The following is a 7,617-nucleotide window of genomic DNA, read 5'->3' on the forward strand; positions in this document are numbered from 1 at the left end:
TAGAAATCAAAGGGGAAGAAGTTTTCATGAAGCTTTTACATTAAGATACTTATTAATAGAGAAATTCTATCTTGATTCCCTACTCAGAAGACATAAATTCTATCTTGATTCCCTACTCAGAAGACATAAAGTCAGAATGCCTGGCTGTTGGTAGCCTTTGTGCAATTCCCCCAAATGAAACAACTTTGGCAACCCTTTCCACTTCTACTGATCCCTTGGTTCCTCTGCATCAGTCCATAGCATCCTCTATCCAGTATGAATCTTGAGATATCTAATGAAATTTACCCAAGAATAACTAGAAATTATCCGAGCATAAGAAAAGGAAGTCCCTTGGCTGGGTGTGGTGGCTCGTGCCTGTAATCCCAGCACTTTGGGAGGCTGAGGCGGGTGGATCATGAGGTCAGGAGATCGAGACAATTCTGGCTAACACGGTGAAACCCCATCTCTACTAAAAATACAAAAACTTAGCCGGGCATGGTGGTGGGTGCCTGTAGTCCCAGCTACTCGGGAGGCTGAGGCAGGAGAATGGGGTGAACCGGGAGGCGGAGCTTGCAGCAAGCCGAGATTGCACCACTACACTCCAGCCTGGGCGACAGAGCGAGACTCCGTCTCAAAAAAAAGAAAAGAAAAGAAAGAAAAGGAAGTCCCTTCAGAATGAAAAGAAGAGAAACCTCCAAGGTACCATCTTACCTTTTTAGTTAAATCTTACAGCATGAGTTACCTTTTAATACATGCTTCTAATAAACTGACCAAAATAATGTGTCATAGTGTTATTTAATATGGACAAAATGGAAAACAGTGCAAATTTGCCAAGGACAATTTAATTTTGTCACATTGCATCCTGTTTTGTGACCATGATGAGTTTATACAAAGATGTTTATGCTTGTGGTTGTTGAGGTATAGGGACAAATATCTAAAAGCAAGATCAGAATGGTGTGGTATCTCACACCTATAATCCTTGCATTAAAATCTACCTCAATTGTAGGACTACCAGTTGAACCACATGCTTCCCACTGTCCTCAGCAAAGGGCACCTTAGTTAGAGGAAAGATAGAGTCTTTCTTTGGAGGAGGAATCTATGAGGATTGAGTTTTATCAGCTACCTGGGAGTCAGACCCCGATAGATTCTCCTCCACACTCCCTGGACCTTTTCCTGCCAAGTGGAGATGCTCACTCAGAGGATATCTCCATTCTTTTGATGCAGGTCATTCATACTCAGATATTCTGCACTGTTCAAGCAATAAAAATTGAATGAGCACCTATTATGTGCACCAGTTGGCACTGTGTCAAAATGTACTTGTGGGGAGTCCTTGGATCATTGGTGACAGGTCTTCTCCTCTGCATTTTTCTCAAGACCAGGCCTCAGGGTAACATGTTTTCATGGAGTGAAAGAAGGGAAGGAAGAGTGGGCTTTGGAAAGTGGCAGCTCTGTCATAGCAGTCAGCCTCTGTGTATGCGAAGGACTTTCCAGAGGTCCCCCAAGCCTCCATGCTCCTCCTGGGATTGCCACAGTTCTTGAAACCATCCATACATTCTTCATTTCTATGTGCTAATGGAGCTGATAATTAAGTCATCAACACTTTAGTTATCATTATATAGCTGAGTATCCCTATTTTTCTAAGAGAAAGAGAATGAGTTATTTTTTAAATTATTATTTTCTTCTTTTCTCTTTCCTCCTTTTCCCCTTTTCCCCACTCCCTAGTTAGCTCTTTAAAAATGCAATTATAACCTTTATCTTCCCTTCACCATACACTCCCTACAGGGCAAGCTTATCTATGTGCTTACTTAAAAGCTCCAGAGCCAGAAATCTCTCCCACTAGGGGACTGCCTCAAGAGAGAGGAGTCAATTTACAACCTAAAGCATGCCCACAACAAAACTCTCTCCCACCTGGAGGATATCTTGAGACAATGGTCACTTTACAACTTAGTTCTGCCCGAGATGGCACCAGCTCAACCACCTGGTACATAAGACACAAAAGCAAGTTGCATAGACCTCACCTGCTCACTCCCTTCCCTGCATGCCATTCATGCCAACTCCCCCTTTAAAAGCCCCTGCTTTCTGCCCCAAAAGCAAAGTGGTACCCTTAAAGTCAAGAGCCTATACTTCCCCCTAAGCTAACTTTTGGAATAAAAGTCATTTTATTGAGAATCTCCATACATTGTTGGTGGGAATGTAAATTAGTAAACCATGATGGAGAACAGTTTGGAGGTTCCTCAAAAAACTAAAAATCAAATTACCATGTGACCTAGCAATCCCACTGCTGGGTATATATCCAAAAGAAAGGAAGTAATTATATTGAAGAGATATCTGCACTTCCATGTTTGTTGCAGCACTGTTTACAATAGCTGAGATTTGGAGCAACCTAAGTGTCCATCAACAGATGAATGGATAGAGGAAATGTGGTACACATACAAAATGGAGTACTAGTCAGCCATAAAAAGAATGATATCCTGTCATTTGCAACAACATAGATGGAACTGGAGGTCATTATGTTAAGTGAAATAAGGCAGGCACAGAAAGACAAGTATCAAATGTTCTCATTTATTTGCGGGATCTAAAAATCAAAACAATTCAACTCATGGACATAGAGAGTAGAAGGATGGTTACCAGAGGCTGGGAGGGGAAGTGGAAGCTAGGGGAGGTGGGGATGGTTAATGGATACAAAAAAATAGAAAGAATGAATTAGATCTACTATTTGATAGCACAACAGAGTGACTATAGTCAATAGTAATTGTACTTTTAAAAAATAACTAAAATAGTGTAATTGAACTGTTTGTAACTCAAAGGATAAATGTTTGAGGGGATGGATATCCCATTCTCCATGATGTGATTACCCCTTGCATGTATGAAAACATCGCGTGTATCCCCTAAATATATAAACCTACTATGTGCCCACAAAAACTAAAAATAAAATTTTGTTTAAAAAGTCACTTTCTTTATACCACATCTCACCCTTGTTAATTGGACTCTGCAAGGGGTGAACAACTGAACCTGTGATTTGGTTAAAATTAGATCCTCAGACCCCTTCTGTTGAGAAAGAATAGGTCGCAAACGTTGCAAATCTCTTTTACCTTTCTCAAGGTTCTAGCCTCTCCTATTACTGATTTAGGTAAGAATATAAAACCATCAGGCCTGGGTTACCTCAACTATCTTCTTTGATCCAAAATGTATACTTAGTGGACAAAGACTTTTTGAACAACTAATATGTGCTAAGTCTTAAGGTGGGTTCAGAAATGGCCAGGATCCATCAACTAATCAATGGATAAATAAAATGTGATCTATCCATACAATGGAATATTATTCAGCCATAAAATGTAATGAATCACTGATACTATGATGCAACATGGATGAACCTTGAAAATGTCATGCTAAGTGAAAGAAGCCAGACAAAAAAGACCATATGTTGTATGATTCCACTGATATGAAATGTTCAGAATAGGCAAATGCATAGAGACAGAGAATAGGTAAGTAGTTGCCTGAGGTAGTAGAGGGTTGAGGGATTGGGAGAAGATGGGCATGGCTATTCAGGAGTTTGGGGTTTCTTATTGAAGTTATGTAAATGTTCTAAACTTGATTGGAGTGATGATTGCACAACTCTGTGAATATACTGACAGCAATATTTCTATTCCTGGCCCTTTTTGTGGGTGGTTTTTCTAGCATTTGCTCCACCATGTCTGAAGCTCCTGGCACTTACACTATTGAAGTCTTCTCTACCAGCTTTCCCAGACCCTCTGCTTTTTTCTTGGAATTGATCAAGATTTGCCAGATCTTGTTTGGCACTGACCTCTGATTGTTGGTTTCTGTAAAGAACCCCAAACTACAGGAACTGGAATGCCTGGTCTGGTCAAAGGAGAGGATCCGGTTGATTCTGGACAAATCACTCCACCTCGCTGAGCACGATTCTTCATCTATGGAGTGGATTAAATGATCTCCAAGTTACTTTCAAATATGACAACTACTCTAGTTTCCTTGGGCTGCCACAAACTGCATGGCTTAAAAAACAAACGCTTATTGTCTCATAGTTCTGGAAGTTAAAAGTCTGAAATAAAGGTGTCTGCAGGGCCACGCTTCCTCTGAAACCTACAGAGAAAGATCCTTCTTGTCTCTTTTGGCGTCTGGTGTTTGCCAGCAATCCACAGTATTCCTTACCTTGAAGATGCAGGACTCCAGTCTCTGCCTCTGTTGTCACATGGCCATCTTCCCTCTATGTCTCTCTCCTCTTCTTAAGAACAGAAGTCATACTCGATTAAGGACCCACCCTACTCCTACTATGACCTCATCTTGACTAATCACGTCTGCAACAACCTAATTTCCAAATGAGGTCAGCTTCCGAGGTCCTGGGGGTTAAGACTTCAACATGTAATTTTGTGGGGATGCAGTTCAACTCATAACAACAACCATGGCTTTTCTTCCTTAGAAATTACTGAGAACTCCATGAAAGTTGAAAATGCCCTTGTGAATGGGAGAGTCATTTACGACTATTGGAAGAAAAAGGTAATTTTCCTGTTGGCTATTAATAAAGCTATTATAGCAATATGGCCAGGTTTCTACTGTCATTATCCTTGAACTTAAAGTCATAATAGTATCCATTATTTCCAATGAGTACAAGGGAAGGTCACATAACTGTGTTCTCTTCATTTCTGCCCTTAAATGCTTTCAGGGAAAGGGGGAATAGATAAAGTCCCAGGCCTTACTCAGCAATCGGGGCAAGATGTAGCAGTGTTTTGAACCTGAAGGACATAATTCAGGGCTTCCTGTGCCAATGACTCAAAATGGAAAATGGTCTTTATAAATGTCCCTCCAGTGTGCAAAGGGTAGAGACTAGAATTTAAAATTCATCAGATATTAATAAGAAAAACCAATGCAAACAAAAAATCTACTTATGATCATAGAACATTGCCATTGGGAAGTTGTTTATTATTTGAGCCTTTTTAAAATTTCTTTTTTGTGTGTGTGAGAAACATATTTCCAGGAGTAGAGAGAAAAGGCTCCCCTGTTTTATGTACTCAGTCTTTCCCTCCTTTGAGATTACCCCTAAACTATTTTAGGGATAGCTCCCTGGCTATCTCAGTAATGATGACCCCAGAAGTTCAGAGAAAATTAAGAGCCATGTCTGGGTTCGTGAGAAAAGCCCAAATGCAGTTGTTCAAGCCAGAAACCAGAGCCTCGCTGTTGACTCTTCCCTCTCACCCCGACATCCAACCACTCATCAAGGACTCTCCATTTGACCTCCTAAATTCTTCTCCCATCCATCCTCCATCTCAGTGTCCATCATCAACATCCCTTGTCCAAGATACCTGCATTGCTCACTAGCTTCCTGGTATCCACTCTGTTCCCTCCAATTCAGTTCCAGAAGCTAGAGTGATTCTTGTCAAAAGTGTGGCTTCTTCTGAATTAGGTTGACAATCTCAACTCCTGGACAAGACCCACAATCCCTTTGTGACCTTCCATTTGTGCACGCCTCCAGTCTCCACTCTAAGCACCCCCACCACTTGTCTTTGGTTCGTGCTAAGAACACACCAAACTCCCGTCTCAGCACCTACACACATACGACTGCCCCAAGTCACCTCTGACTCCAGACTTCACTTAGCTAATTCCTGCTCACTCTATAGGGAGAGTTAAATGTCACTGAGAGCAACTTTCTTCTAACCTCCAAATCCCACTCAAACACCCCCCTTATACTATCTTCTTAGCATTTACCACAAGTTTTGTTGGGTAAATGATAGAGAAATGAATAGTGTGGCTGCAATATGTGTCTTCCATTAGACTGTAGGCTCCAAAGATCAGGGAAGGTGAATTTTAGTCCATCACTCTGTCCCCAGTATTCATCAGCATGCCTGATATACAACAAAGACTTTCAATAAATACTTTTCAAGTGAATGAATGAACAAAGGTTCAGATTGGCTTCTCCAGCTATACCCTAGGACAGATACAGTAAGGGCAGGTCACATTGTCAAATGTCCCACTGTAGCAGTCATGCATAAGGGCAGGCCTTCTGCACCTTCCATATTTCCTTTGCCCACTCATGGTGGCAAGCATGCTGATTGTCTCTTGAGTACTACACAGCATCAACAATCTCGGATGCCATGATGCTGATTCCATGAGGCTCTGAGCCTGGGCAAGAATCATTTACATTCTTATTGAGTGTTGGGCTATTTTTCAGAGCAAGCACAGCATAGACCAAGAAGAAGGCAAAGGACATTATCATGAAATGGAAGAAGTGTGTAAATTGAGTGCAACTATGTAGAAATCATGTGATGGTCCATAAACAAATATGGGCATAACAACGAATCTGAATTCAGGCTCATGGAAGGCTGGTGTGGCTCTGTCAGCATGTGTAGTTCACTAGTTCTACGGCACCATTCAAAGCAGAATTTCCCCAAGTCAATTCCACATGTAAGTACTCCATTAAAAATGCTCCTGAGTTCAAACAGGTTTGGAAACATCTTAGTTACTACAGTATTTCTCATATGCCTTGTGATCTCCAAAAGAGAACTATACTACACTGTGTCCCAAACTTATTTGACCACAATTCCTTTTTTTTATTTTGGCAGGGCATCTCCTAGAGCTAATGTTCTCTCTCTGTCTCTCTCTTTCTCTCACTCTCTCTCTCTCTCTGGAAATGCAGATTTGAAGGCCTGAGAGAGATTTACCCAGCCTAACGAGCCCCTGAAAATGTTCCCAGGTATATGATGATAGTCACCATATTGACATGAATTGTTCTGTTTTAAAAACAGAAAAACAAACAAACAAACAAAATAACACAATAATCTAGGCCATGTCCCTTGAGGCCTTTATATCAAGATGATTAGCTTCTTGAACTGGTCCTATTAGGTCTCCAGAGAGGACATTATTGCTTCTGAACAGAGATGTGACAACAAGGCAGAATATGATTCAGAAGCAGTGAATAATAAAACTGTAAAAATGATAGATTCTTCTTTGGTATAGGGTGGAGAGGTTAATACTCATTTCTAAAGCATCATTAGCCATGTAAAGGATAATTTTAGCACTTGACATAAACTGAAAACACACATAATCCTCCCATTGAATGGGTTAACCTTGGCTGTGGCTGAATGGGCTCTCTAGGGACTTATTAGGGAATATAGTACTTTCAAAGATGTTAAATCCAGTGGAAATGACTGAAGCAATTAGTCTCTGATCTTGAGAGAATTTCCACCTTTGAATCAGCAAACCCTATCCAACCGAGGTTGAGTACTCTAGAGATGATATTGTTTATACTGGAAACCAATATGAAATGTGTGCATGTATGTATAATGTATGCATCTAGACACATGTAGAGGAGCATTCATATATAGATAGAGATGTTCATTATTGACGGCTTAGTAGATATAAAGAAGCTAAGAGAATAAAATTTAAAATAAGGAAATAAGGAAAATGAGAGCATGATGTAGTAATTTTTCTATTTCTATTTAAATGTTTTTTCCTAACATCCAGTTTGTTGTGGAGTCACTAAAAACATCACCTCATCAAAACACACACACACACACACACATACACACACAAAAGATATAACCTACCAGCAAAAAAAAAGCCTAGGACCAGACGGATTCACAGCTGAATTCTATCAGAGGTGCAAAGAAGAAAAGAGCTGGGACT

Source organism: Macaca thibetana, chromosome X (assembly GCF_024542745.1).
Source record: "Macaca thibetana thibetana isolate TM-01 chromosome X, ASM2454274v1, whole genome shotgun sequence".
Taxonomy (NCBI): domain Eukaryota; kingdom Metazoa; phylum Chordata; class Mammalia; order Primates; family Cercopithecidae; genus Macaca; species Macaca thibetana.